This window comes from Dermacentor andersoni, unplaced genomic scaffold (genome assembly GCF_023375885.2).
Source record: "Dermacentor andersoni unplaced genomic scaffold, qqDerAnde1_hic_scaffold ctg00000750.1, whole genome shotgun sequence".
Taxonomy (NCBI): domain Eukaryota; kingdom Metazoa; phylum Arthropoda; class Arachnida; order Ixodida; family Ixodidae; genus Dermacentor; species Dermacentor andersoni.
In genome coordinates this window covers 16198-27500 of record NW_027315428.1, presented here as the reverse complement: position 1 = coordinate 27500, position 11303 = coordinate 16198, and the positions used below count along the sequence as shown (strand labels likewise).

The window sequence follows — 11303 nt, the reverse complement described above, 5'->3', positions numbered from 1 at the left end:
ACGGGAGGCTTCATCCCGGGCGCGCAACGGCGGAGACGGGCCTGGCACCCACTCTGGGACAAGCCCCTGTCAGGGGGACTTGCACCGTCGCAAACACCCGAGAACGTCGCCTCCCATACACCACATTTCCCGACCGCCTGCAAGGACGGGGGATTCGGTGCTGGGCTCGGTCCCGTTTCGCTCGCAGCTACTCGGGGAATCCCTGTTGGTTTCTTTTCCTCCGCTTAGTGATATGCTTAAATTCAGCGGGTTGTCTCGCCTGATCTGAGGTCGACAACGGATACATCGCTTTCGCCCATTCCAGCACGACCGAGTACGACGCCCTGCCACGTCCTTACGGACGAGGCTGGCAGGCGGCACAACGCCTGCGCGCGTGCGTCATACGAGCGGTATGCCGAAAAGGACTCGACACGTTCGAAAACCCAGCGCCAACCGAGTGCGACGCCCTACCACGTCCTTCGCCCAACACGGAGCTACTTATAGACGAGGCTGGCAGGCGGTGAACCGCCTGCGCGCGTGCGGCGCACGAGCAGTTGCGTGGTAAGCGACCGTGTCTGAAGCCCAAACACCACCGAGGCAAAGATCGCCTTAGCAGCGCGCCGCTTCAGCGGGCACCGCAGGGGCGACTAAAACCTGGCGGGAGGCATCGTCTCGTGTAGCGTCGCCCCTGCCCCAACTGGAGTGGCCCAGTCTTTAGGGGACAGAGACTGCGAAGCACTTGGACCGACGGCGGACTACGACGGAACGCTTCAGCTCCGCCAACGGGGCACCCACGCTCTCGAAGGAGACATTTTCCGTTTCGCGGCAATTCTCCGCCGTGCCGTGACTCTTCTCGCTCGCAGACGGCGCTGTCGCGTCGAACCGCTTTCGGGGGCCACCCTTCTCCTCCCCGCTCCTCGCAAGAATCTGCCGATTCCCATTCCTGCGACGAAGCCCGGAAGGGCGCCCACACAGCTGCGGTGACGTGAACGAGCGACCAGCTCTGGAGCTCGACGTACTTCGAAGGCAAACAGCGCAAATTGCGATCGCGCTGGCTTTGCGCACGGCGCGGGAATCGGCCGGCGTTTCATTCCCACGTTTTCCGTGCACGCAAGCGTGCGCTTCCGACTCTCTCGCAAACGTGCGCGCTACATGGCAACAGACGTTCGCGCCTCGTGCTTGGACCGCTCTTTCCCTGCAGGTATCCGACTCCATCCTGCGGCGGTCTTACTAGAGGCGCGCACTCGTCACGCTGCAGTAGTATTGCCTCGTTTCCGTCTTTTCGAAGAATTGGCACAACGGTTTGCCACCGTCTCCCTCTCGTGAGGCCGCTGGCGCGTGGCTTTAGCGCTCAACGTACTGTCCATGATGCCGACGCGGTCAAAACGAGTCGACGGACGCACGTTCCCTGTGCGCCGAAGTCTCTCTTGATATGTGATCCGACCCTCAGACAGACGAAGCCAAGGGAAGACCCAAGGCCGCAATGTGCGTTCAAAGAATCAGTGCTCAGTGTGTCCTGCAATTCACACCAAGTCTCGCAGCTGGCTGCGTTCTTCATCGACCCGAGAACCGAGTGATCCACCGCTTAGAGTCGTGAAAAATAGTTTGTTCAATTCAGTACAGTACAACCAGGGTTTTAGGCACGTGGCGTCTCCCTGTGTGTGGTTTCGAAGAGCGCCTTTCGGCGTGCGCTCCTCCAGTCTCGCTCTTTCGGCGGCCGCGTCTCAGCAGCTGAAAGCCTAATGGCACTCCACTCCTGCTACTCGCGCGTGTGTTTTGCGCCCACGCCTTCCTCGCTTGCCCTCGAGGCACCTTATGCCGTTTGCGCGCACTCGAAGCCGGTTTTACCTGCCAACCATCCACCGGACCCGTGTGTCTCGTGTGCACGTTCACATCGCTCCACTAAAAATTGCAAAGAGCGACAGAGCCATGATTAGGGCTAAGCCGCTGTGGAGTCTTTAACGGCTACACGGCCACGGGCAGGGCTTCACCCCCATCGACGTGCTTCGCTTCAGTCAGCAGTAGGTTCATAGAAGGGCCTCAAACACACACACACTTTCGCATCGGCAGATCGCCGCAGCATAACCGCTGTTGATCCAACAGCCTACTTGAGACGAAAGACAAGAGCCCGGCGCGCGTACTCGCGCAGCTCTCCAAAACCACTCGGCCAGTGCCAGGGACGGCTCCCTGCGCCGGCGCCACAACAAGTCTACTTGAGGCGGAAGACGAAGCCAGCAAGGGCCTGGCCGCAAGTGCGTTCGAAACCGGGACTACAGTCCCTCGTCTGTCCGTACTTCCTCTTTCGACGTGCGGCGCCTTCCCAAAGCGCACAAGTCCGCTAACCGCAGAACGCTTCCGACGTAGCAAAGCCGCGTTTCCTTCGGTACTTCGCAGCAACGCCGCCTTTCCCTCGGCGGCGGGCGAATAGCCTGCAGACGTCGTCGCATTAAACCGCGATCTCGACACCTCGCGCGTCACGAGCAGGAGCCGACCGGCAGCCTCCGGCCCTTTCGGACTCGGTGGCATTTGCCGCGGAGGACGGGAGAGCACTTTAGGCCACGGTTCCTTCCGTACTTGGCAGCCGCACCCTCATACCGACAGTTCCATGACCGACCGAGCGCCACACCGTTCCTTTAGTACTTGGGTGGCAACAAAGTCGGGTCGTTACTCCATACTCGCCGCAGGAAGCGACCGGCAGCCGCCAGCCTTTTCAGACTCGGCAGCGTTTGCCGCGGAGGACGGGAGAGCGCTCGCACCACGGTTCCGTGTGTGTACTAAGCGGCAGCGGCATTAGCTCTCGACCGTCAGTTCCTTGACCGACCGCACGCTTCGCCGTTCCCCTCGTACTGGGCAAAGCAGCAGGTCGGGTCGTCTTACTCCCATTCCGCGCAAGAGCGCCAAAGCGGACAGAAAGCCCACCCAGTGTGCGTTACGCCGTTTCTACCCGCGGGCGCGGCCAAGCCAACCGTCCAAGGTTGCAGCCGGCGTCCACTGGGCGCAACAAATTTGGCACGGGGCGCCCCTCAAAATTCAGGCAGTCCCCGGCATGTTCGGGTATAGCCGTCCCCGCGTCCAAGCGGGGCCAGCGGCGGAAAGCGTCGGGCGCAGCGAGCTGCTTCACCCACACGGGGTAGAAACAATGGCGCTCGCCACCCTTCACAATCCGGTAATGATCCTTCCGCAGGTTCACCTACGGAAACCTTGTTACGACTTTTACTTCCTCTAAATGATCAAGTTTGGTCATCTTTCCAACAGACCGGCGCAACCGAAAGGCCGCGCCGGACATCGGTCCGAAGACCTCACTAAATCATTCAATCGGTAGTAGCGACGGGCGGTGTGTACAAAGGGCAGGGACGTAATCAACGCGAGCTTATGACTCGCGCTTACTGGGAATTCCTCGTTCAAGGGGAACAATTGCAAGCCCCTATCCCAATCACGAAAGAAGTTCCACGGGTTACCCAGTCCTTTCAGACAGGGATAAAGACACGCTGCTTCCTTCAGTGTAGCGCGCGTGCGGCCCCGGACATCTAAGGGCATCACAGACCTGTTATTGCTCTGTTTCGTGCGGCTAGGAGCCGCTTGTCCCTCTAAGAAGGTTGTAAGGTGCTGGGAACCCCGCACCTATTTAATAGGCTAGAGTCTCGTTCGTTATCGGAATTAACCAGACAAATCGCTCCACCAACTAAGAACGGCCATGCACCACCATCCACCGAATCAAGAAAGAGCTCTCAATCTGTCAATCCTCCCAGTGTCCGGGCCGGGTAAGTTTTCCCGTGTTGAGTCAAATTAAGCCGCAGGCTCCACTCCTGGTGGTGCCCTTCCGTCAATTCCTTTAAGTTTCAGCTTTGCAACCATACTTCCCCCGGAACCCAAACACTTTGGTTTCCCGGAAGCTGCCCGCCGAGTCATTTGAGTAACTCAGGCGGATCGCTGGTTGGCATCGTTTATGGTCAGAACTAGGGCGGTATCTGATCGCCTTCGAACCTCTGACTTTCGTTCTTGATCAAAGAAAACATTCTTGGCAAATGCTTTCGCAGTAGTTCGTCTTGCGACGGTCCAAGAATTTCACCTCTAGCGCCGCAATACGAATGCCCCCGTCTGTCCCTCTTAATCATTACCTCGTATTCCAAAAACCAACAGAACAGAAACGAGGTCTTGTTCTATTATTCCATGCAAGTTTATTCAGGCGACTCGCCTGCGTTGAGCACTCTAATTTTTTCAAAGTAAAAGCACCGGCCTTCTCGAGGCACACAATGAAGTGCACCAAGAAAGGACCGGCATGATGTTCAGTCCGAGCCGTCGCATCGGGTAGATGCACTACTCGTCTGGAACTGAGATCCAACTACGAGCTTTTTAACCGCAGCAGCTTTAGTATACGCTATTGGAGCTGGAATTACCGCGGCTGCTGGCACCAGACTTGCCCTCCAATTGATCCTCGTTAAAGGATTTAGAGTGTACTCATTTCAATTACGGGGCCTCAAAAGAGTCCCGTATTGTTATTTTTCGTCACTACCTCCCCGTGCCGGGAGTGGGTAATTTGCGCGCCTGCTGCCTTCCTTGGATGTGGTAGCCGTTTCTCAGGCTCCCTCTCCGGAATCGAACCCTGATTCTCCGTTACCCGTAACAACCATGGTAAGCAAGTAACCTACCATCGAAAGTTGATAAGGCAGACACTTGAAAGAAACGTCGCCGGCTCGTGGCCATGCGATCAGCACAAAGTTATCCAGAGTCACCACACAATACGGGCCGAAACCCGATCGATCTTGGTCTAATAAAAGCACCCGTCGCCCAAAGGGCTTCAGGCTCACTGCATGTATTAGCTCTAGAATTGCCACAGTTATCCAAGTAGGAAGAAACGATCTAAGGAACCATAACTGATTTAATGAGCCATTCGCGGTTTCGCCTTATTTCGGCATGTACTTAGACATGCATGGCTTAATCTTTGAGACAAGCATATGATTACTGGCAGGATCAACCAGGTAATCGTTCAACTGCGCGTCCAGCCTTTCAAGCAGGCCGGACGCCGTTTTTGCGATGCCGAGGCCACCTTCAGGCGCCCCAACACGCTTCGTTCTCGCAAAGGGTAGCACTTTGCACAGTCCGAGACGACGGCGTTCGAGCTCGCTACGGCGCCCTCCCCGCAGGGCCGGGTATCGCCACGCGGCAAGAAGCACGCAACATTCTCGATAGACCGGTTGTGTCGACTCGATCGCGGCTTGCGGTTTCTCTCGAGCCCGCAGCACTGGTGGACCGACCGACACTTGCAACGTAGCCGAGACGGCAAAGCCGCTAGGCGACGGGTCACGCCCGCGCCTTCGGCGCTTTCGTATTTGATTCGTCCGAGGACGATGCGGAACACACTTCGATATCGTGGAAAAAGCGTCGTCCGACAACCAGCCCCTAACGCATCAAGCGGATGAGGCTGCAGACGTCAGCTGTGGGATCCACGGGAGCGATACCGGGGACACGCTTGACGGGCACGAAGCCCGCCGCATATCAAACACCCAGGTCGCTTTGGGGGCGACTGCTCTCTGGGACCCCCATATAATAGCAGCGATAAGTACCCAGACCTCCATGGGGCCGTACTCGTGCCACTTTCGACGAGCGTTTGGCGAAAATCGTGCCGCCTCGTAACGCCGCGAGCAAGATTGAAAGCTTACGTCGGCAGCACAATGCCGAAGTCGTGAAAGCGCAGCGCGTCTACCGAATGCGCGAACGGCAATTTCTCGCTAATGGCCAGTACGGTTTCCTGCACAATTGCCTTTCTGTCGCCCTACGGGGCCCCCGGCCGATCGATTCGAGGCACGCTAGCACGGCCCCTTCGCCATTTCCGAGCACGAGTGCGAACAGTGCGGGCGGCGTGCTCGACGCCCCGGCTGACGTCGTTTCGGACTTTGTCTCTTCGCGTGCTCGCGGCAACGCCGCGGCCAACGACGACGTCTGCGCGGTTCTTTGCCGGTTCCCGGCGTGCTATAGTGCAGCCCTCTGCAGGGTGACACCGGCTCCGTCGTGGCCGTGCGGCGGCTTGTACGCAAAAGTTGCGTCAAAGGCGTCGCGCTCGCGCCGCCCCGGCACACGCGGTTTCGGACTTTGTCTCTTCCAGCGCTCGCGTAGTCGTGGGCACGATTGTCGACTTCGGAACGGTGCGCGGACACCGCCACGAGCACGCGCAAGACGAAAATCGCACTACGGTACAATGTCGGCCGGGGCCCTACGGCCCCTTACAGTAGCAGCGATAAGTGCCCAGACCTCCATGGGGCCGTACTCGTGCGACGCGGCGGCGTACTGCGCCGAGCCGAGCGCCAATATTTGGCTTTTGCAGGGCGGATTCGAGCTCTGGCGATTGCCGCGGTACCGCCGCTCACCGATTCAAGGCACGCTAGCGCGGCCCCTTCGCCATTTCCGAGCACGCGTGCGAACAGTGCGGGCGGCGTGCTCGACGCCCCGGCTGACGTCGTTTCGGACTTTGTCTCTTCGCGTGCTCGCGGCAACGCCGCGGCCAACGACGACGTCTGCGCGGTTCTTTGCCGGTTCCCGGCGTGCTATAGTGCAGCCCTCTGCAGGGTGACACCGGCTCCGTCGTGGCCGTGCGGCGGCTTGTACGCAAAAGTTGCGTCAAAGGCGTCGCGCTCGCGCCGCCCCGGCACACGCGGTTTCGGACTTTGTCTCTTCCAGCGCTCGCGTAGTCGTGGGCACGATTGTCGACGTCGGAACGGTGCGCGGACTACGCCACGAGCACGCGCAAGCCGAAAATCGCACTACGGTACAATGTCGGCCGGGGCCGTACGGCCCCTTACAGTAGCAGCGATAAGTGCCCAGACCTCCATGGGGCCGTACTCGTGCGACGCGGCCGCGTACTGCGCCGAGCCGAGCGCCAATATTTGGCTTTTGCAGGGCGGATTCGAGCTCTGGCGATCGCCGCGGTACCGCCGCTCACCGATTCAAGGCACGCTAGCGCGGCCCCTTCGCCATTTCCGAGCACGCGTGCGAACAGTGCGGGCGGCGTGCTCGACGCCCCGGCTGACGTCGTTTCGGACTTTGTCTCTTCGCGTGCTCGCGGCAACGCCGCGGCCAACGACGACGTCTGCGCGGTTCTTTGCCGGTTCCCGGCGTGCTATAGTGCAGCCCTCTGCAGGGTGACACCGGCTCCGTCGTGGCCGTGCGGCGGCTTGTACGCAAAAGTTGCGTCAAAGGCGTCGCGCTCGCGCCGCCCCGGCACACGCGGTTTCGGACTTTGTCTCTTCCAGCGCTCGCAACCATGTCGGGGCCGACGCCGACGACTGCGTGGTGTTTCAACGATTGCCGGCGTGACACAATGCAGCTGCGTGCGGGATGCCAGCGATTCCGTCGTGTCCGTGCGGCGGCTTGTACGCAAAAGTTGCGTCAAAGGCGTCGCGCTCGCGCCGCCCCGGCACACGCGGTTTCGGACTTTGTCTCTTCCAGCGCTCGCGTAGTCGTGGGCACGATTGTCGACGTCGGAACGGTGCGCGGACTACGCCACGAGCACGCGCAAGCCGAAAATCGCACTACGGTACAATGTCGGCCGGGGCCGTACGGCCCCTTACAGTAGCAGCGATAAGTGCCCAGACCTCCATGGGGCCGTACTCGTGCGACGCGGCGGCGTACTGCGCCGAGCCGAGCGCCAATATTTGGCTTTTGCAGGGCGGATTCGAGCTCTGGCGATCGCCGCGGTACCGCCGCTCACCGATTCAAGGCACGCTAGCGCGGCCCCTTCGCCATTTCCGAGCACGCGTGCGAACAGTGCGGGCGGCGTGCTCGACGCCCCGGCTGACGTCGTTTCGGACTTTGTCTCTTCGCGTGCTCGCGGCAACGCCGCGGCCAACGACGACGTCTGCGCGGTTCTTTGCCGGTTCCCGGCGTGCTATAGTGCAGCCCTCTGCAGGGTGACACCGGCTCCGTCGTGGCCGTGCGGCGGCTTGTACGCAAAAGTTGCGTCAAAGGCGTCGCGCTCGCGCCGCCCCGGCACACGCGGTTTCGGACTTTGTCTCTTCCAGCGCTCGCGTAGTCGTGGGCACGATTGTCGACTTCGGAACGGTGCGCGGACACCGCCACGAGCACGCGCAAGACGAAAATCGCACTACGGTACAATGTCGGCCGGGGCCGTACGGCCCCTTACAGTAGCAGCGATAAGTGCCCAGACCTCCATGGGGCCGTACTCGTGCGACGCGGCGGCGTACTGCGCCGAGCCGAGCGCCTATATTTGGCTTTTGCAGGGCGGATTCGAGCTCTGGCGATTGCCGCGGTACCGCCGCTCACCGATTCAAGGCACGCTAGCGCGGCCCCTTCGCCATTTCCGAGCACGCGTGCGAACAGTGCGGGCGGCGTGCTCGACGCCCCGGCTGACGTCGTTTCGGACTTTGTCTCTTCGCGTGCTCGCGGCAACGCCGCGGCCAACGACGACGTCTGCGCGGTTCTTTGCCGGTTCCCGGCGTGCTATAGTGCAGCCCTCTGCAGGGTGACACCGGCTCCGTCGTGTCCGTGCGGCGGCTTGTACGCAAAAGTTGCGTCAAAGGCGTCGCGCTCGCGCCGCCCCGGCACACGCGGTTTCGGACTTTGTCTCTTCCAGCGCTCGCAACCATGTCGGGGCCGACGCCGACGACTGCGTGGTGTTTCAACGATTGCCGGCGTGACACAATGCAGCTGCGTGCGGGATGCCAGCGATTCCGTCGTGGCGGTGCGGCGGCTTGTACGCAAAAGTTGCGTCAAAGGCGTCGCGCTCGCACCGCCCCGGCACACGTGGTTTCGGACTTTGTCTCTTCGAGCGCTCGCAGCGATGTCGAGGCGATCGCTTACGTCTGCACGGTTTCCGGTGTGCTACAATGCAGCAGTCTGCCGCACTACACCTCTTGGTTGCCGAGGCCAGCACGGCAATTTACTGAAGCGAGCGCATTGCGCCCAGGCGGCAGCGGACTTTGTGCTTTCGGGAGTGCTCTTGCTGTAAAATTTGAACGGCTGCAGCTGCGCGAAGCAAGTGTACCTATTTTCACTCTCTCTCTGTCTGCCTTTGAGGCGACTGTAATTTCACTTTAAACGCAACTGGAGGCGGGAGCAACCTGATGAGAGTAGGTGGACTTCGGTACATGTTGTAATTTAGAAATTGCTTTCAAGCTTTGAGGACATACACCTTCGCGCCATCTGCTTTCCCCGTCTCTTTGGCACTTTATAGTATGTGCTGCATGCTCTGCATTCCAAAGAAACACGCCTGTGTCTCTCCCTCTCTCACGTTCTTCTTCTTTTTGTAGCTGCTGTTGTAGAAGATGCTATGCTCTTTAATCGCTGTAACATAGAGTGCTTGCACAAGCCAACAACTGTTGCGCGTTTTTTTTTTTTTTTTTTCTCTTCCCAAGACGTTTCTGCCATTATTCACTAACTCTCGTTCTTAGTATGCAATGGAGCGTTAGCTCGCGCCATCTACCTTTCTTTCTGTATTGCAAAGTCCGCAGGTTTTCCTAGTTCCGTACACAGATGGCGCTAATGCGTTTTGGCGCCAGGTTCGAACGACCTCGCTGTACTCGTGTTTCCCATTTGAATGTTTCAAAGGGGTTTGCGACAGGGGGTGGTTCTTGTGCAAGGCTGAGCTTTCCAGCTGCGTTTAAGCTATGCTAGCATGTGTGCGTATATATATATATATATATATATAAATACACAAACACACACACACACACACACACACACACATGCATATATACATACACACACACGGTAATGGTAAAGATGATGAGGTAGCACTTTTTTTTTTTTTTTTACAATGCCTGTGTTTCAGATGGCGATCTTTCTCCCCTCTATGTTTCCGGTGGGAAGGAGTGTGCAGCGTTTTCTATATTTATTTTGTCATTCACTTCTATGTTGCTCGTCTTCGTACATGGGGCATGCTACCTAATTCTACCGGTCGAATCGACACGTTGCGATCCGTCCCGGCCTGTGCCGTATCAAAATTTTCAGTGGGCCTTGCGGTAAATAAAAAGAAATGAAGGAAATGCGCGTAGTATATTACAATTGCACACGGGCTTGAAACGAAGCCCTCAAGGAAGGTCACCTTGAGCGGTCGCATTCAGACGGAAGTAAGCATTCCCCTGGCGCGTTTTTTTCCGCTCGCCTGTTCCGTTTTCTACGAGGTTGCCTTGGTTGGTTTCGCGTTACAAGCAAGCTTGCACTCGGGTCTCGTTTCTACGCGACAGCGTTTCGTTAACAGCGAAAGACTGAGGCGTTGCGAGTTCATCCGTGAGATAGGGAGCGTTGAGTCTGTACACAGGCTGAATTTTATAATATTGCCCACGCTGTTGCTGAGGTTACCCATGTCGGCAGGGCGCCCACAAGGCAGTAGTACAATGAAGTGAAGTGAAGGACATCGCTTCTCGGCCTTTTGGCTAAGATCAAAGTGTAGTATCTGTTCTTATCAGCTTAATATCTGATACGGGTTCTATATGGACCCACGATATTAAACCTATTTTTGGAAGTTGGCGGAGTGCTTGAAGCCTGCTTCACCTCCGCCGCAGGTCGGCCCGGTATTGCACTACCTCCGGGATCGGCCCCGCTCACTTAGGTGAGACTTCATTCAATCAAAATGAAGAGCACAAGCTCAACGCGAGCAGTGACTTGACACGCACCATTCCTATACTACACGCAACGATGCCGGTTCGCGGACCACGAGAGTAATTAAACTGCCACTCCATCTGTGTGTAGCGTCGCACTTGTTGCGTCGCAAATGGGACAGCCGCTCCAGCAAATTTCTAGTTATGGGCTTCGAGAAAAATTAATGAAAGCAAAAGAAAGAACCAGAATTCCTATTTGTCCGATGTCTCTGAATGATTGTCTCCTGTAAAGAGCCACTTGGGGGGATGGGGGGTAGGATTAGCCGTGGGGTTCGCAATCAATATGAATCCCACTCAAAGCCAACACTGGATTTTGGAGTTCACTATCGCTTGGATCCGTAAACCACCGCGGCCACGCAAGCTCGCCCTGCCGCCGAAATCCGCTGCCCAAGTGGAAGAAAGATTCCCTATGAAAGAAAAATAGAGTGCCCGATTTCTGGCAACTACTGTGCAGCCTTTGTGTACACATTTTCGCAGCAGTGGGACCGAGCGCCTCGAAAACAAACTTGTCGTATGCCCAAATGTGGCGAAATATATTCAAGGGTTAAAAGGTGCCTCATCTTTCTAACCTGTATGTTACGAAGACCTGTTGCTACCTTTTCATCATGAACATCATCATCATCATCATCCTGGCTACGCCCACTGCAGGGCAAAGGCATCTGCCATGATCCTCCAAGTACCCCGGTCAGGTGCCGATTGTCGCCATGTAGT

The 11303-nt window shown here is 57.7% G+C and overlaps 3 non-coding genes across 3 annotated transcripts; 1 reads left to right on the top strand and 2 right to left on the bottom strand.

The window, feature by feature from the left end:
• Nucleotides 1-1419: 1419 nt before the first annotated feature.
• On the bottom strand, nt 1420-1572 carry LOC140214922 (5.8S ribosomal RNA). Its single transcript, XR_011891848.1, has one exon. It is a non-coding gene; the product is annotated as a 5.8S ribosomal RNA (ribosomal RNA).
• Nucleotides 1573-3146: 1574 nt separating this feature from the next.
• LOC140214926 (small subunit ribosomal RNA) lies at nt 3147-4961 on the bottom strand. Its single transcript, XR_011891852.1, has one exon. It is a non-coding gene; the product is annotated as a small subunit ribosomal RNA (ribosomal RNA).
• A 5386-nt stretch (nt 4962-10347) lies between these two features.
• LOC140214925 (U2 spliceosomal RNA) lies at nt 10348-10539 on the top strand. The gene has a single exon (XR_011891851.1). It is a non-coding gene; the product is annotated as a U2 spliceosomal RNA (small nuclear RNA).
• Nucleotides 10540-11303: the final 764 nt, after the last annotated feature.